This window comes from Bemisia tabaci, chromosome 4 (genome assembly GCF_918797505.1).
Source record: "Bemisia tabaci chromosome 4, PGI_BMITA_v3".
Classification (NCBI taxonomy): Eukaryota; Metazoa; Arthropoda; class Insecta; order Hemiptera; family Aleyrodidae; genus Bemisia; species Bemisia tabaci.
Genome location: NC_092796.1, coordinates 55280797 through 55300659, shown reverse-complemented (window position 1 = coordinate 55300659; position 19863 = coordinate 55280797). Strand labels below are relative to the sequence as shown.

Sequence of the window (19863 nt, the reverse complement as noted above, 5' to 3'; positions counted from 1 at the left end):
GCTGTTCGGCTCGGTGTGCTGACGACGCCGCCCGCGCCGCGACGCCGACATACGACGACGCCGGGGCCGGTGCATTGACAAAGGCTCCTCTCAACGACTTTCGACTTTCGGGTCTCGCCGGCGCGGCGGCGGCTCGAGCATGAGCTTCAGACTCAAGTGCGCGCCGACATAGATGCCAGATGGTGCTGAATATTGTACATATTTCCCCCAGTTGACTCGATGTTAAGTATTAAGATTTTTTGTACAGCCTGGCAACCTTGTCGTAGCGTTGTCGCTGTCAGATCGCCTGAGGGTTCCCGGTGCGGTGTCACCAGAACGAGGGAGGATTTCAGGGGTTGGAGAAGTGACTACACGGAGAAAAAAACTTCGTGCGTGAGACCCGAAGTTTGGGTCATATGGATCTCTGAAGTTTTCGGATCGAGCATCTGAAGTTTTCGGATTGAGCATCTGAAGTTTTCGGATTGAGCATCTGAAGTTTTCGGATTGAGTATCTGAACACTTCGGATCTAGCTGTCGAGGTTCGGATCACACATCTGAAACTTCAGTTTTTACAACTGAGGTACTTCGGTTTTCATATCCAAAAAACTTCGGTTCTCACATCTGAAGTACTTCAGATAAGAGCTGAAGTTTCAGATGTGTGATCCGAACCTCGACAGCTAGATCTATAGTGTTCAGATGCTCAATCTGATAACTTCAGAGATCCATATGATCTAAGCTTCGGATCCCACGCACGAGGTTTTTTTCTCCGTGAACGTCAGGCAACCGCAAGGTAACATGTACGCACATGTTCAAAAATATTTGCTAAAAATTGCTATCTTGACACTCCCGTCTATGTTCCCCCTTACGGAACTTTTTGCGATCACCAGTTCAAAATTAAGTCGAAACTACCATATGTTAACGAGACAGTCCAATACAGAGACGTTGTTTTATAAAGGGCGTTTACTGGTCCTAGAAAAAGAATTCAAATAGTGACCGAAAAACACAGGGACATCTCGATCTTATGTAAATGACTGCCTCTAGGAGGTTGGAATGACTAAGCTCTAAACTACATTCTAAGACTGTATCCGTCTCCTAGAGCGGGGACCTGCCTGCGATCGGAAATTGAAATTAACAAGGATCCACCCCAAAAAAAAAGATAATTAGGACGAGTCTCGAAATCAGACACCGCGACCTGACGGATCGCCTCGCCCCCCTTTTTGAGGATCATTTATTATTGTCACGCAACCCAAACAAACCAGTTCCTGTTGGTTTTTCTCCGCGCCTCGGAAATTCCACGCTACGATAAAACAAGGCGTCTTGTCTACCGATACAATTTTTTAACGCTTCGATAGAATCAGCTGCGGAACGATGCGTTCGACGTTATAGGCGTCGCGGCACAGCCGGCACGGGGCATGAAATCGAAAATTGATCTGTGTGGGTTCTTATTGTTTTGGGTTTTCGATGAGCAAATGAAATCTGCACGCACCGCTTCTACTACAGAATTTTACTTCTCAGCGACTCTGTCTGGATGTGAGAAATTCCTCCTGTTTCCACCCCCCCTCCACCACAAAAAGGCGTGTTTTTTTGGCTACAGTCCCCCATTGAAGCAATTTCAATGTCACGCAACACTATGTAATCTCTAAAAGACGAGATTAGAGTCGTAAAATTAGGTTTTTTCTCTATTAAATTAATAAAAATTGATAATCAAGCTCAAAAAGGCGTGAAAACGGCCGACGATGTTTAATTAAGAGTTTCTAGTTCGTTTTCTAGTAGGTGTTTCTAATTACGTCAGTGGATAAGCCTTTGAAAATTGTCTCCACCTCTTTCGAGGGGGTGTTAGGAATTTTAAGGTGCTGCAATTTTACAGCAAGCAAACATTTTGATGCCTATACATTTTGATCTTCACAAAAAGTTCAAAAGTGTGCGATAACTTATAAACTCTAACACTTTTGTAACGCGCGTGCTTACGTTAAGTTTACGTTCTCGCCCAAAAGATGGTAGGGAGAAAAAAGGTCATTGGGCTACTACTGCCACAATTTCACGTCGAGGGTTTTCTGCACCCGTGCTTCTGTAATCACCCTATTCGCAATCAAAGACTACTAACCGAGACCTACTTGCACGTGTGTGTATTAAAAGGCACAAAGTTGCGCGCAAACCCTGTGCACATAGTTCCTTTCAGCATAGATACGTCAACTAGAAATTCCTGCTTGGACTTGGAGCTTGGGTCCAGAGAGCCGGATGTGTGCTTGCCACGCGACCGACGAATCCTATGATCAGGCAATTAAAACGCTGCACTGGGCCACGCCGGACGGACCTGGACTGTAGGCGCCCATCTCGCATGGGCCGAAAGGTCGCTCAAACTTCGGTTAGTTCCCGTGCATCGATAATTTCAGAGTAGAAACCAGGGCACTGGTTCGAGCCTCCTTTCTCCTCCCATCTCATCGGCCTGCCCCTCCTCCGTTTCAAAATTACCAAAGCCCGGAAATACGGCCATGAGCTTGGGAGTCCGCAAAACTTAGTTACTAGTGTTGCACCACGTATCTCTTAGAGGAAAAAGCTGTATGAGCTTCTTAAGCTTCTGAAGCTCCTATGAGCTTTTTTCCTCCTGTATTGAGATTTTCAACTTAATGCTGATTTTTAACGCACGTTGACTAAAAAATTCCAACTTATTATTTTGGGCATTCGGTTTATTAAAGCTGTATTCGATCAGTAGCGGTACTGAGGGTTGATTATTGAAATTTATAGACAAAGCGATAGAAAAAGAAGGCAAAGAAAAATATGGAACGATCCTTTTAGTGGAAGCGGTTGGTTGCAAAACACAAATGTGGTAAGTAATACGCTAACCATAACGGCAACCCACAGGGGTACTTGTACATAAAAAGTTCAATCAACCACTCGATTCAACCATTAGGATCTCTCCATTCTCCCTATACCCTCTTCGCCTATAGCTTTGTCTATAGATTTCAAAAATCACTGAATCATTCTCAAAACAAAAACATCTTTTGGCATTTTTTAATTCCACCGTGGAAAATACTTTTTTACGGCGGGGAAGCGAATTATTACAGTAAGAAATGTTTACTTGCGAGGACGAACTTCGTCTGTAAGCAACTGACTCCCTCAGTGTCATTTTTCCCTTGTCATTTTTCATATTTTTCCCTTGCAACAAAGACACTTCCCTCCGTCCTGCAGTTCTTTTTCCCGAGTCTTGAGTAGGTATATCCCATGGAGGAGAAATTTAATCTCAAATCGGTAGTGTAGGTTAATCGACGAATACTTCTTACTTCCACTTTTCCCCCTCGAAGGAACCTCCGAAGAGTCGCAGCATCGGTCCCCCGGAAAAGCGAAACACCAAGTCGACAGTGGTCGGGATTAAGTTGGGATTAGGAAAGAAAATAACGCTCGCGACTTGGAATTGATTGCCACTCGGGGCTCGGGGGTGCCTTTACTTTGACGACGCTGCGAGTACACAATGCGACGGGTAACGGAACGAGCTTTGGATGCTCATAAAAGTTAGCGCAAGCTCCCCGACTCCCCCGCCCGCCGCGGATTTGTGCACACTTCCGTTTTGAATGGAATCGCGACGATGGCGCGGGGTGGGGGCGAGGGGGTTGATGAAGTTGTAACCCGCTGTATATTAATGGCGGTAATTAGACGTGGAGAGGGGGTAGCGCGAGTGGAGCTCGGGGATCGCGATCGGGGAATCAACCCCCGCGGAGGTTGTGGGGTGGCGGGGGTGGGGGTTGACTTTTACGGGCTGATTGATCTGTGATACTGGCGATCGCCTCCCCCCGAGTAATAGGTCCCGTGCAGGCGATCCTCCACTTTGCACTTTGCAGGTGCAGTTGGTGCATGGTGCAAGGTGCATGGTCCTCGTATCTGACGGCGTGCGTTATGCGGCGGGTCAACGGACGCCCCTTTTGAAACCGCATTAGCGGCGGAGTTACGATGTACTCTATCTTTTTATCGAACGATGTGATAGGACAGACTGTATAGACGACATGCCCGGGGTTTTTTTCGAGGACTTGAGGGTCGTTTCAGAAACTGCCTCATTACTTGAATTTGTTTCAAGTCAGGCAGTTTTATTACACTGGAAAAAAACACATTGGATCTAGAGTCCAGACTCTTAAAAACTTCGACAAGAAAAAGTACTCTTGATTCAATCAGAATCTAGCTTAAATCAAGAACCAAGCCTCTTAATTTCAGCGGATTTCGTTTTGATTCAAGCAAAAATCCGATTGAATCAAGAGTATTTTTTCTTGTCGATGCTTTTCAAGAGTCTGGACTCTAGATCCGATGTGTTTTTTTTTTCCAGTGTACGGAAAAAATGGTTTTTAGGGTCAAACGGATCTTTCAGTATTTTTTTAAAAATTTTACATTGGAGAGATAGGCGCGAAACTTGTTAGTTTTGAAAAAAAGTCCAACTCCAAGGTTTGAAGACATTCAGTGGATCAAAAAATTAGTCTCTCACCCAGAATACTCGTATACGGCTGAATTAGCCCCGCTCTTCTTTTTTCTATAGTTTACCTGCAGAGTAGGGCACTTTCCATAGCAAGAGATTCACTTGGAGTAATACCCAATTTCAGCACGACTCCACCGCACGCCAAAATCAGTTCATTTCCTGTTCGTCTTAAAATATTAAGTGCTCCATCCCAACTTCACTTGAGAAGGGAGAGCCACATTTTAAGAATTCTTTTCGAAGAGAGTACGCAGCGATATGCATTAGTAATCTAGGGGTTGGCGTGATAAAATTTGTGAAAGATTGCAGAGTACAGTGGAGGAATTTAAAATTCAACGTATAGGAGTACGTATAGTTGTAGATACTAGTCTCATTAAAATCAATGTATTTTTTTCGATATGATCAATTATCTAGTTACTCATTGTTCTTCTCGGTTAAGTTAGATGTAGGTTAGCTATTATCATTGAAAAATTCAGTTGCTCTTGTCTATTCATGGTAAAAAATCAGGACGCAATGTGTTACCCACGCATTTGAAGCCTATTCAGGGACCACACGCAATCTGATGCACCGGGTTTGAATCGAACTTGGCAGCATTGTTTGATCAATATCACCCCCATCTCCTCTCTCTGACTTAATGGTGTTTATCGGGTCTGTTGAATGATGATGCCTGCGCATGGATAGCGTTGTCGGTCTCGGCACACGAAAGACCATCGACTCGGCGCGGACGAAAAGACCGTAATTTCAAAACCGTCCGACAATGGCGCACTCTGGTGTGTGCTTAAGGCAGTGGATTTACAGTCGTTCGATCAATTTTAGACCTGCTATATACGTGTTTACCCATACTTCCATATCTTTTTTACCGTGTTGACTTTTCCAGGAGTTAAAATTCCCCCGGTAGTTCATGCGCTGCATTTTATCTGCTTTTCCCCCTTCTTTATTTGGTGGGAAGTAATTAAGCCGAGCAGGTGGAATTGAAGCATGCACTCGATAGGCGGGGGAGGGGGGCGAGGGAAATGAATAAAAATTCAGCTGACGATAGCACCAAAAAACAAACAAATTAGACATCATGGAAAACAGGGCAGGGGACTACATTGTGCTCTAATACTCTTTACTAATGCAAATCAATATTTTTAAAATAAACGGATACTGCCTTAAAAACACTGAAAAAAAACTCCGGCCGTGGAAGCCACACTTATGGTCTATACAGACATAACGTCCGCGCTCCGGGCTCGGAGGCCGAAAGTTTCGTGCGTAGCATCCGGAGCAATCGAAGCTACGGCTCCAGCATCCCCGAACTTTCGGCCTCTGAGCCCGGAACGGACGAAATCTCCATGTAACCCGTAACTTTGTTTCAGTGAATTGACGAATGTTTTATCGGGATCATTACGATTAGTGTACACACAATGATCACAGAGAAGAAAGCAGAATACGATACCTTGTGATAAACCAATTAGGTAACTACTGGGCCCGCAATTATTTGGGGAACAAATGAACCCCAGGGTCAAATGGATAAAAGTACTTGGGGTGAATCTGTAAGGACAGAGTTAACTGGGCACGTAATTAATTGAGGGACAAATGTACGTGGGGTGAATTTCAACACTGGAAAAAAACACATTGGATCTAGAGTCCAGACTCTTAAAAACATCGACAAGGAAAAGTACTCTTGATTCAATCAGCATCTAGCTTAAATCAAGAACAAAGCCTCTTAATTTAGGCGGATTTCGTTTTGATTCAAGCAAAAATCCGATTGAATCAAGAGTGTTTTTTCTTGTCAATGTTTTCAAGAGTCTGGACTCTAAGATCCAATGTGTTTTTTTTTTCCAGCGAAGGATAGAGTTATTGAAGTTGGTTAATTTTTTCAAACAGCAATCAAATATGAGCGGCCTTTCAGCGATCTGTCAACTGATTGATATGATATTGAAATTTTAAGGATGGAAGTGAGTGGTTGCAAATGGACACAACGGAGGGGTAGATTCTAACTAACGGACAACCCACGAGATGACCCGACAGTTAGCCCATCGTATTCATTTTCTCCCTTCTGTCTATGGCGAAACCCACCCGTTTTCAACTCAATTGGATCGCGCCATACATCATCCCCCATATGTCTGTGCTCTTTGCTCTATAGCTTCTATCTCATCAAATTTTCAATAATCAGTTCCGCATAGAGCTCACGTTGAAATCGAGATACGCCCTCGCGTCGGAGGAGCGACGAGATGAGCGCATCCAACACTGCAATTTCCACGGCCGAGAGAGATCCAAGACGCGATAGAGACACAAAAGGAACAACTGTTACCCGACTAAATGATTCAATTTTCCGTCTGTTCCCTGACCATCCCGTGATCGTCCAACACCAGTAGGGAGCAGCGACGATAAAACCGTCAAACGATAAAAATGACATGGTCGGCACGCGAGAATAGACCGATAAATCATACTCTCTCCGCGAGAAAAAATTGCCATGAACATTTTTTGAAACCGGTACCGCCATCTATCAGCGCCGACTGAGCATTCTTGGCACTGCGGAGGGCATAAAACATTTGAACAGCGGAAAACAAAAACATAAAAAGTAGCAACGTTGCGAGATTGAGAGGAAAATCGCAGAAATCCTCACCTTGACCTTCGGAAAACCAGGGCCGGTCAAGAACCTCAATGAATTATTCCTTCATGCGAACCCCGAGATATTTGTACTTGAGGTTAGGCTTCAGTCGCAGACATTACATACCTCGATTAATTACATAAACTAGGAGAAGCTCCTGTAAAATATACGTCGGACTTTTTTTCAATGTTTTTGTAGGTATGTGTATGTATATCGATCGCACACTTCGCCGTGTTAGACAAAGAGAACAAGTTCTGAATTGAACCATTTCTCGGGAGGATCATCTTCTAAAGACTCACATAGAAAACTTGCAGTATGGCGACAAGTTTTAGTATGGTCTGTTTAGAAAAATATCCGATGATATGAGTCGTCAAGTAAAGAGAATGGGCTTGGGGAGGGGTTTACATTTTTTGTTAACATGAGTGGGAAACACTTTTCCGCCTTGTTTCTGTGGAATTCCAAAAAATTGGAGTCAAGCGCCTATTGTGAGCAATTGATGGGCCCATGCCATCGATGTATTTAATATTGGGCTAGGAAAAATGGAGGGATTGGTGTCTCTGGGTGTGACATGGGCAAACCGGAATTTCAAAACCCAATTTTCAGTTTCGTGTCATAAACTATCATTAAAACATGCTTTCTGATCCCTTAAATTTTCGTTTTTCGTCACAGTTCGTTAGGTCGTTGTAGGTACTGGGCTGCTTCTCACGGTTTTTGCGGCTATCGGCAGGTGATAAGCCATGGATAAGCCATATTTATTCAGATTGTGAAAGTACGGCCCTGGTTTTTTATATTAAGAATAAAGTTGCGAATTCTCCCATTTAAAAATTTTTAAGACCATTTACTGTCACAGTCTGTTCTAAATATCTTTCCCGAACCGACTTTCACAATTTTTACAGCTATCAATGGGAGATAGTCCGTAGATAAGTCCCATTTAAATTAATCCACACCCCCGGGGGGAGGGGGCGTAGCGGCAAGGGGTAAATTTTTATAAGGCTCCACATTAATTCCAGCTTATAACTCAATTAATTGCACACTATTCTAGATTTCTAGAGCAAGTGAGCGTGAAAAAGGAAGAAAATGCGGGGATTATTCTGTTGCTAACGTTGCGTCCTGAAGATCCGACAACGTGGGGATAGAGGACGAAGAACATCGGCGGGTTGAGGAGGCAGTTAGCCTAAATTATCACCTGTTAAACGCGGACGAGTCGGCTTAACTGCAGCAGCGAGAATAAAATAAATGGGCCGACGTATGTGCATTATATTATATACGGGACGGGGCCTAGAATGAAAATATATGTAAGGCACAATACATGGCCGGGTAACATTTAGAGCGAATCGAGGCAAACTGAAAAACCGGGACCGCCGCGCCGCGCCTCCTCGTGCACAGTCGGCCAAAAGAACTCCAGTTTCTGGCTCACTTCAGAAACATCCCCGGAACCATTAGTTTTTCTACGCATATGATCGTTTTCACGGATGAGCCAGAAATTGTAGTTCCTAATCGCAAAATTCGATCCACCTTCTCCTCACTGGAAAAAAAAAAACCACATTGGATCTAGGGTCCAGACTCTTAAAAACATCGACAAGAAAAAATACTCTTGATTCAATCCGATTTTTCCTTGAATTGAAGAGCCGAGTCTCTTAATTTAGGCGGATTTCCTTTTGATTCAAGCAGAAAGTCCGATTGAAGCAAGAGAATTTTTCTTGTCAATGTCTTTAAGAGTCTGGACTCTAGATCCAATGTGTTTTTTTTTCCAGTGCTGGATAGGTGCACTTCATTTTGCAAGTAAGAACTAACATTTCTGACTCATTCGCAAAACGCGTACAAGCGTAGGGAAGCTGATGTTACACACGTTGTTTCTAAACTGAGTCAGAAATTGTAAATACTATTTGCAAAATGTGGTCCAATTAAGCTCGCGTATCACGATGTGAGCGTGTCTCGATTTCTTTCGAGTCAGGGGCGAAAAATCTGACAGAATTAGAACGGGCAATTGCCAAAGAAAACCTTTCTAGGTATAATTTCACAGCCTAATTGATAGCCAGATCGTATGGACGTTTTGGTTTCGAACTTTGACCATTGAGCGTAGGGAGAATCAAACCTATAGTGGTGGGGGATAGAGAAGCTCATATCCTTCGGGAGAGCAGACGAGAGTCTGGACTTTGGAGCTTCGTCGCTCACTGATATACAAGTCGAAGTTTTGTAGACTTATTTGGCTCATGGTCGCCCGAAGCTCATCATCCCTCAAGTACGCAGAATAATTTTTGCTGCCTTCTTGATGGATCACATTTTGCAATAAGGAACCACAATTTCGGGCTCATTTTAGAAACAACATACATGCCATTGATTTCTCACGCAGATACGTGCTTTTATGGAAGATTCAGAAGTAGTGGTTCCTTACAGCAAAATAAAAGCTAGATGTGCATCGGAAGAAAGGATGGGGGTGGAAAAATCCAAAATTGAGCTGCACGCATTTTACGAATAGTCCCTGTTCAAAACCACGAGAAATAGCGAACTTCAAAAATCGCGATTTACAAAAGAAGCGACGGGTAGTTTCCTCGTGGATCTCCGGTCACCGATCTCATCCGATCTCCAAAAAACTGCGGTTGACCATTCAGCCCCGAGCCGGTGAAACGATTTCGTCGTTGACGACCACGGTCATCGCGGGGCATTTCTCTGATGTGGCTGGGGGCTCGGGACGGAGCTGAGATTCCGAGAGGCTGCGGTGGAGTTTACTGCGCGACGATAAAATAATGGAGCTACCGGAGCCGCAGTCTGCTCCTATTATCCTATTCTTCATCTCGGAAAATGAGCATCGGCTCCGTCCTGTGAATTAGGATCGAGCTCCGAGCCCGAGCGAGTATGCATCCCTGCTTGGAGCCGATCTGGCTACGTCGATACACTGGTGCCACATGGAGGTAGAATCGAAAAAAATAAGTGAATTAAGTCTCGCATTCAGGGATGGAAAATTTCATGAAATTTATTCGAGTGAAATTTCACGAAATTGCGTGAAATTTCATGAAATTTATTGAAACTTTTGGGGATACATTCAGGAGGCTAAGAAACGCCTAGAAACAGTGATTCTAAATTTTGAAATTTTTCACTCCAAGCCTAAAACATTCGTCGTGTTGCAAATGTTTTCGTGAAGTTTAGAGGTTAGGTTGGGGTTTTTCTCTCTAAACTCCCCTTTTTGCCCCCTCTTCGTGTCTGGCACCTTCAGTAGAGTAGCATAATACCGCAGCATCAACAGAGAGACGATCTGAAACGCTTTCAGACCTCCAAAGATTTAATCAATAATTCTAATTAAATTAATAAATTTCAACTTTTGTGAAATTTATTCGAGCCTTATGAAATTTCATTTTCCATCTCTGCTCGCATTTTGCAAAAAGGAGCAACGAGCATTCCAACGTCGATCTGACTGTGCAACTATTTTTACTAGCAATTATGAACTGGACTGCAGTTTGAAATTTGGAGCTATAAATTCTGACTCGTCTAAAAAAACACTAATGTGAATGGGGAAACTAATGGCACATACGTTGTTTTTAAACCGGGCCGAAATTTATAGTTCTTAATTGCAAAATGTAGTCCAACTGATCAGTGATCGCCTGGACAAGGTTTACCTTCACTACCAACAAACTATGAATTCAAGACGAAAAGCACCTTGGTAAATTTAATTTTTTGCACGATTTCAGTGCTTTAAATGCAAAGAATGCAAGTTGCACAATTCTAGCGACATTGCAATGCTCTTAGTTCCTTCTTGCGGAATGCAGTCCATGTAATTGTGATTATTTTCTCATTTCCTGATGGAAAACGTGATGTGTGTATAGGGTTTTAATCCATTTTCAAAATTCCCGTTTGTGAGGGAAAATTCCCTGACCACTAGCGCCGAAATTCTCAGACTTTTCCCGGAATTCTTACTGAGAAAAAACAGAAAAGTTTATTTAAAAACAGCTATGCAAAAGCACCGAAATTGAGAGTACAAAGTTGAAACTTGCAAACATCACGAATACGACGGTCGAAATGTGTGATACAACTAAATTAACCCCTGAGCTGCTCAAATTGCATCCATCACGTTGAAGGCGAACTTGATTTCTCACTCCTGTTTTCAGTTATTCAGACGTCAGCGCGAGAGCGTTACTAAATTCTAACTTTCGTAACTCAGTCCATTGTTAAATAATTTCCTGCGAGGAAAATCGAGTAAAAAGTACGGGGCGTTTTGCATCGAAGATCATTAAAAACCCGAAGATTACAATAATACTAGGCGGATATCAAGGAGCGAGAAAAAAAGGTTATGGGAGAGGGCAGGCAGGACTAAAGAAAGCTGCGGGGTTTCTCAGTCTGGCGTCAATGCTTCGCCACCACTGATTGTGAGCCCCTGGCGAGGCGAGGCGGCTGGCGTGGTCAATCAGGCTGCCAGATTAACCGATTTCCTCTGACCGCTGACCTTCATTTTTTTAACTTTTTGCCTCGCACCGGCGATCCCAGATTGCAGACCAACGCATTAGGGTCACGGCGAGGTAATCAAGGAAACCTTCAGATTGCTTTAGGTCCGATTTCTTGATTACTTTGGGGTGAAAGTATGAGGGAGGAAGCTGTTTTATACCTTTTACCTGACGCCTGCGCCTGGCTGATTAAAGACGTCGTTAGATCAGTCTAGTCTCATCGTAATGACCGCGGATTTCAAAAAGAAGAAAACATTTCGGAAAAGACGGTTTACGGGGAGAAAACTTCCAAACCGATGCGGTTTATGTAAGAGAAAAACCTTCACCGGGTTATCGAACCATGGTTCGGTTTGGAAATGGATTACTGACAATTTTCTTCATGACAGAGCAAATCATTAAACTAACCCTGGATTTCATTTCAGATGAGACATTTTGTCCTTTAATATTAAGGATTGATAGAGAAAAATTTGCAATAAAGTATTACAATTTCTGGCTCGGTTTAGAAAAACGTACGAATTATTTCTTTTCCTCGGCACATACGTATTTTTACAGATGAGCTAGAAATTATAATCCTTGATTGCAGAATGAAGTCAATTTGAGAGACGGGAAGAGAAGTATGGGTTTGCGCAATCATGACTGTGATAACTTGGAATCTGACAAAAAGGACTCAAGTCACATCAAGTTTGAAGCGAAAAAAAATATTTGAGCTTTCACTCTCCCACAGGACTAAATATTAGACACGGAGAATAAAACTTCGTGCGTGGGACCCAAAGTTTAGGTCATATGGATCTCTGAAGTTTTCGGATTGAGCATCTGAACACTTAAGGTCTAGCTGCCGAAGTTCAGGTAAGACATCTGAAACTTCAGTTCTTACATCTGAAGTACTTCAGTTCTCACATCTGAAGTACTCCAAATGCGAGAACCGAAGTTCTTCGGATGTAAAAACCGAAATATTTCAGATGTAAGAATTGAAGTTTCAGATGTCTGACCTGAACTTCGGCAACTAGACCTGAGTGTTCAGATGCTCAATCCGAAAACTTCAGAGATCCATAATGACCTAAACTTCGGGTCCCACGCACGAAGTTTTTTTCTCCATGGACGTAACGTTGAATTCCGATTTTCACATTTCACAAATATTTGATCGACTTTCAATTTTGGACGAAAAAAAGAGCTAGTTACCCCAAAACCACCCCTAACTTGCTTTTTTCGTTCAAAATGTTACTCAGTTAAGCCCAGTTGACTTTTGTGATTAATTTGGCAACGAGCATGGCAGAGCCTCCTACGAAGCCTGTGTACATACCGCCCGCAACCGTTTTTCTCGAAAAAGCGCTGTACTTGAAGGGCGCCAGGGCTCGAGCCACTGGGCGCATTCCTCATTTTATTCAGTTTTAACGGCTTTTTAAAACTCACTAAACTCCGGGATCAGCGCAACAAAAGCGCGACAAATATTCCACGGCGGAAATATTTCATGAAAAAATCCCTCGAGCGGAGGCGGCGGCGGCGCCGACGTCAACCCGACGCCACGTCCAAAGGAATTTCCTCTCGATTCACACGGTGCCCTTCACGATCGGAAACCGAGTTTTAATTAAAAATCCCGGAGCCCGAAAAACGGAAATAAAAACCACGAAAAATCTCTGAGAACGAGCATAATTCGCCGGTCCCCGGGGGCCGTTAAAGAAAAATGATAACGCCATAAAAGCTCGGAACGCCGCCGACAATTAAATAACCGCGAAAGCGATCTAAATAATCATTTGATTGAAATAACTCGGATTTATGTTCATTATCCATTCAACAGCTTTCGGCCGCGCTCATAAAAATCAGTCATAAAAAGCCAACTTTTTATCGCCTGTTCCCAAGCCCGGTTAATTAGAGCCTGTTCTGCCATTAGCACATGCTAATAGGCGACGACAACCTCCTTTCCGTGTTTCTCTTTATTTATGTTTGTGCTTTCCTTTTATTTGCTTTTTTTTCGTTCCTGTTGAAAACGCCGATCAATTTGTTCGGAAATAATCTATCAAGATAAAACGCTACAACCTCCTTTTATCAACGAATAAATCTGAGCCGAACAAAGGACGAAAGCTCCGGAGAGCAATACTTGAGACAGACTTGACAATGAGATGGTGGGGATTCAATCGTTCTCCTTTGGGCTTGGAAGAAGCTCTTCGAACTTGACAATGAGTGAGCCTTATGGTCAAGAACATTCCGTTAATCGTTAAATTATTTTCCAGGCGCTTTATTTTTAGAGCGGTCTGCCCTTTCCTGTAGCGACGTGACGCTGGCTTAAAGAAGTGGAAAGGATATTCCGGGAGGTTGACTATTCAAGGTGTTACAATGTGAACTCGTTAAATGTAATGGCTGTTTGACAAGCCTCTGCAAAATAATTGAGGACAATCAAAGAACGTGCAACTTCCGAGGTATAATATGTTTACGTAGTGGGTTCGTTGTTTTAGTTCCATCATTACATCACAGTTGCCTCTTAGTCTACTTGTTTAATTTGTCCGCTTTGCCTCGATTTGCCCTCCCTAAAGATATGCATTTCCTAGGTGTGTAGGTGAAAAAACCACCCTCCCTTTTATATTGCAGCTGTCACTGGCTTAGAACGTTTCTTGTCTAAAGATGACTAACGAGACACATCTTCTTTCGGCTGAACTTTAAGTCATTCATATTTCAGGATAAAGAAATTGAGATTTATATGTTTTCATTTGATTTTCCATTAATTTTTTTCTCTCAAATAGATACTTCTGAACTCACACAATCTGGGGAATTATTTTTTCCCTGAACTGGAAAAACTTACAAAAATGAGGGGAACTTACGAACAAAAATGTCTAGGAAGTTTAAGCTGAGATAGAAGTCAAAGAAATCAGGGTAGAATGGGAGATTGTGTCACATACCTGTAGAATGGGAGATTGCGTCACGTACCTGTAACAGAAAAAAAAGGAAAATTTATTAGAGCAATCTTTCAACAAAAATAGACTTACAAAATCAGTGGTACTTATATGATGGATTCCTATCGAAAAAAAAGTCGAAAATGAGATTACGACGTACTGACAGGTTATAAGATAAATATTTTTTGCCAACATTTCATTCACACAGCTGCGATCAAAGACATAAAGACGGAGCGCTCGTATCTAAAAGCACGGGGAAAAAGTGAAGCTAGGTTCGGCGCTGCGCGCTTGTGTGAGTGTGTAAATGAGCGCGGGAATCCATGGCGGCAAACGGAAATTTGATTTGAACTTGTCCTCTTGATTTTTGCACATTTCTTCTTTGAAACGTATTTTAAATTCCTAAAACGAATATACTAAGAAAGTTCGGTCTGCGTCCTAATATAATACACCTACTTTTGCTCGGTAACAGGCAGTAATCTCACATAAAGTTAGTTTTTCTTCTGCTCATGGTGGTTCTGCAGGTTCAAACAGGCCGTTACAGTTCTAGATCAACGTTACTCCCAAATGAAATTAATCGGTCGACGACGGACTGAAACTAACCTAAAGTTAAAAAAATATGAGTGTGTACCTGAATTTGGGCAAAAATCAACCTAAAATACTTTGTTTCCGCAATTTTATTTATTAGTTCCCGCCCTACATTTGAATTCAAACTTGTCCCGATTTCGCCGCCAATCCTCTAGCCAATAGTAGAGGTGATTGAAAAGAAGCTCTAGAAGCTTCATTTTTTGCTTTTAGTGCTCCGTCTTTATGTCTTTGGCTGCGATACACATTAGACGATGTGAAAAAACTGTTAGCTAACCAAAGTTAGGCTCCTTCCCACACCCACAAGGGACGGTTAAAAATTTCAGAAGATTGACAATCGTTACGCATCCGGTAAAATTTATTCCGCGGTCAAAATATTTCAAGAGAGAGAGAATTTTTAATTAATCTCGAACGAAAGTAATGCAGTTAGGATCTCTTGGCCGCGATCTCGTCCGAAAAGTCGCACGAGTCCTGTCGTCTAACAACAGACTGTTCCGACAGGCTAGAGACATGCGGCGAAAAATTATCGCCCGCTAATGACCTAAGTGTTAAATTTATTACTGAAATTACTTACCAGATTTACTGCCTCCCCTCGTCACCGGTGAGCGGCGAGGGGGACGGGGAGGGGGTCTTTGAGTTTTTCCTCGTCCGTCATCGTCGGCATAATCAACCCCTCCCCCTCCCCCTTCGCCCGCTAATGGCCGAGGAGGTAAGGGACCTAAACAAAATTGTCATTATTTGACATCGCGACTCAGAGCGACGCCAATCTATCATCTCGAGAGATTGTTGCCAGTTGCACTACTGTAAGAAAACAACCGCCGAGCCAAGCGAGAACGGCGTAATTACGTTAGCATCTCGTTAGAATTAAGCGGTTTATGTTTAGCATGCCCGAATTTTCCAGTAAAGTTCGTGAGAACATGAGTCTGACACGCCAACTGAAGAGCTGATCCTTTTTTAGGCTCGAATCTTTGGTGTTTTTGCAAAAAGGGTCACCGAAGAAATCGTTTTGGACGTTTCAAAGTGATGTGATAATTTTTGGTTTCACCTGTTTGGCAACATCTCACTGTTGTATTACGAGTGGTATTTTTGTTTGAATATTTAGCAGTGAGCATAGGAATATAAAGCAGTTGGTCGGAAAACTTGGGGAAAGGCCGGTTATCGCGGTGGCTTTATCGTGCTTGGTTAGCATGTGTAAGATATGGAGGTTTTATAATTGACCGCTTCCAGTATCGCCTTTAGATCTAATAACTGAGGGTCCGACTCGGCCTAAATCGAGCCGATTGTTTATTCTCCCAATTCATTTGAGTGGTTTTTCATTGGCACATTGTGATTTTATAATCTGGTTAGAAACAGTTTCCACCGGAAACAATTGCTCTGATTTGCTCGCTGGGAGTACAATGAATACATTCTCGGAGAACAAAAGTTTACAGCGAGTGAAGAAGCATTGCAACTTCTGGAAAACCGTAGAAAAACTTAAAAGCTCAGGGAATGGACGTGCTTTAGCGGAGATAAGAGGAAGCACGGAAAACTTAGGGAATTTCAGATAATCGTGTGTTTCCCCAGTTTCATTGGACTGCATTTTGCGATTGGGAACTGCAATTTCTGGCTCGTCCGTAAAAACACTTAAGTGCGTTGGGAAACTAAAAATACATACGCTGTATCTGAACTAAACCAGAAAGTTTAGTTCCTAATTGCAAAATGAAGTCCATTTGAACCAATCTCATTTCGAAACAGCACTGAAGACATACAAATCGGGAAAGGTTCACAAATAATGATATGTCGTTTGTTTCTAGTTACTATGCCTTATTATAGCCATTTTACAAGTTTTCTATTCACTGGAAAAAAAACACATTGGAACTAGAGTCCAGACTCTTAAAAACGTCGACAAGAAAAAGTACTCTTGATTCAATCAGAATCTAGCTTAAATCAAGAAGCAAGCCTCTTAATTTAAGCGGATTTCGTTTGGATTCAAGCAAAAATCCGATTGAATCAAGAGTATTTTTCTTGTCAATGTTTTCAAGAGTCTGGACTCTTAGATCCAATGTGGTTTTTTTTTTTTTCCAGTGTTGCTCACTAAATCAAAAGCTCTCGAACGAACAGGGAATTCTGAGGGAAAACTTACGGAATTCGAGAACCTGGAAAAGTGTTTACCCTGGTTGAGTTATTCAATTTATCTCATAGTTGTGGGATTTTGAATCGAAGTATTGTCGATTCTACATAATGAAACCTGAAATGATTTTCAAATGGACCACTGGACAAGGTACGAATTTAAGCGATCTGATACATGGTTCTTAACCAAAATTTCACGTAGAAAACGATTCACACAGCGAAAATTACTGAAACCAACTCCTAACTAAGATATTAACGTTTTTATTTCACATTGGTTACGAGGAATTTGAACTGCCCGCTCACAAGAAACTCAAAGCTCTACGTGAGTCAAATCGCGTACCACAACAGTTTCAGCTAGCCTCTCGATCGATCACTGTTCATAACCCACCATGTGTTGTTCAAATTATAAGCAATTTGCTATAGCTGAGCCCAAGCGTCAAAATTGAGGTTGCCAGATTTTTATATCGCAAAGACTGTCATGATAATGTTCAACGCGCGATGTGAATCACGTAGAGCATTGAGTTTTAATGAGCGGGCGGTTTGAATTCACGCATCATGAATCATTTAATATCATTGCAAGGAGTTGATTTCGGTAATTTGTGTTGTGCGCATCGTGTTTTACGTGAAATTTTGGTTAAGAAACGTGTATCAAAATGCTTAAATTCGTACCTTGTCTAGTGGTCCATTTGAGAACCTGGAAAAGTGTTTGCCCTGGTTGAGTTATTCAATTATCTCATAGTTGTGGGATTTTGAATCGAAGAATTGCCGATTCTCCATAATGATTTTTACAAATAATGATTACAAATAATTTTCAAATTCCCGATGAAGAACCGCGCCCGGAATCACCTTCAGCCGAGACCATTTTTTGCGGGGCTCCCTAAAAATACCACCGGGACGGCACGTCACGTCACATCACGTCACGTGACAGTTGACAGCTCGCAGCTGCGGGGGGGGGGGGGGGGGGAGGCGCGGCTGCCAATCAGCGTCGTGATGCCTCGCGAGCGGCGTCGCGACGCGACGCGCCGCGCCGCCGGGGCCGGAGGAGCAATCCACGCTCGTGTGTTATCGTTTCGTAATTAGATTTATTTTGTGCTTCGTCGCGACGTCGGATGACACCCGTAATCGCGGGGCGCGCCGCACAGTGGATCGAGTCAATAAGAGAGGTCGGACAAAATTTGGAAACTTAAAACGCTTATAACTCTGTTTCTACAAAACTTTGAGGTTCTAAAAGTGGTCTCGTTGGTTCTCTCGTGAAATTTTCTTCTTTACGCACCCCTTGAAATTTTAAAAAATGACGAGATAAACATCAAAATTTGCAGTTTTATTAAAAAATGTCATGTCCGACCTCTCTAATTGACTCGATCCACTGTGCGCCGCCCCCGCACCTGAACCCGTCGCGCACCTTCCTTCGGCTTCCCCGTCTCTCGTCGCCGCCGATTTTAAAATGCGCTCATAATTTCGGCCCCGCCACCTCTACCTTCGCTTCCTGCTCCCCCCCCCCCCCCCGAATAGGAGGAGGGAGAGGTTATGAATGCAGAATGAGATTGTCGGGTGATTACAGTGTTTACCGCACAGCCCTAGTGCATGGTGGGTCCCCGGGATAAGTGTTAAGGGATAGAGTTTGGATAAAAATGCGGAGTTTTCACCGGAACTTGAGTGGCTCTTGACAATAATTTCCTTGACTATACTTGGCAGGCCCGCCACATCTCACCTCGGGCCCTGGTACCAGCTTTAAAGTCTGGTCCCCATGACTGCCGCCCCCCCCCCCCCTTTCCGCAAGAAAAACAATTTGTAATATCATGAAAATTAACATTGTTAGTATAATAATAAAGTATAGAAATGTTCATTACATTTCAGGAGATTAAAAATATCATTCTATACTAAAAAATCTTAAAAAATACATAAATCTTCATAGAAGTAAAAAGAATTCTACGCTGCCAGCGTGTTTTTGAAAATGTATTCACCTTTGGCGAAATTTTTAGGGGAAAATGTTCCCTTTTTTTTACTAGACGAGACAAGCACTGGAAAAAAAAAACACATTGGATCTTGAGTCCAGGCTCTTGAAAACATTGACAAGAAGAAATACTCTTATTTCAATCGGATTTTTGCTTGAATCAAAACGAAATCCGCTTAAATTAAGAGGCTTGGTTCTTGATTCAGGCTAGATTCTGTTTGAATCAAGAGTACTTTTTCTTGTCGATTTGTTTAAGAGTCTGGACTCAAGATCCCATGTGTTTTTCTTTCTAGTGAGGGTTACATAAATGAATACCTATCAATTTAATTGGGTTCAGAGGGATATTTTTCTTAAAGAAAATATATCAAAAGTCACGTTTTTTGTTAAAAAATTACTAAATATTGGAGAGGAATATTATACTGCTTGTCAAAAGAAAGAAAAACATTGTTGTATACGTACCAGCAGTAGGTTATCCAATTGCCCGACGCCAGGCTGAAAGCACTCACAACACTGAACGGAAACTACACTAAAAAAATTGCCAATTATTTAAAAGGTTAAAGTAGTATTAATGTAGAATGAGGACACAGGTTCACTTCAGAGTGAACAAATTGTAAGGATATTCTATTCTGATTTCAATTTTGTCCATGTTAGGTTTTCCAAATCGTCTTATAATAATAATAATATAATATAATAATATAATCGGTGTCTTATAATCGTTATCTTTATCTCTATAATATAAATTTATGCGAGTAATGCTTAACGCAAAACACCTGAGGCGCGAAGCGCTTCGGGGGGTTGCACCGCGAAGCGGTCCGGACGCATGCCACCTGGAATGGTTCAACACAGCAATTCAAAAAACAAATAAGTTT

The 19863-nt window shown here is 42.4% G+C and overlaps 1 protein-coding gene across 11 annotated transcripts in view; it reads right to left on the bottom strand.

Annotated features, from left to right (window-relative positions):
• Nucleotides 1-19863, bottom strand: part of Eph (Eph receptor tyrosine kinase) — a 437826-nt gene that overhangs the window by 297063 nt on the left and 120900 nt on the right. Inside the window, exon 1 of one of the 11 annotated variants that reach the window (XM_072300090.1) lies at nucleotides 14356-14389. The exons of the other annotated variants lie outside the window; for them this stretch is intronic. The gene's annotated coding sequence lies outside the window, so the exon portion shown is untranslated. Of the gene's footprint in view, nucleotides 1-14355; nucleotides 14390-19863 lie in introns of those variants that run through there. 11 annotated transcript variants of the gene reach the window in all.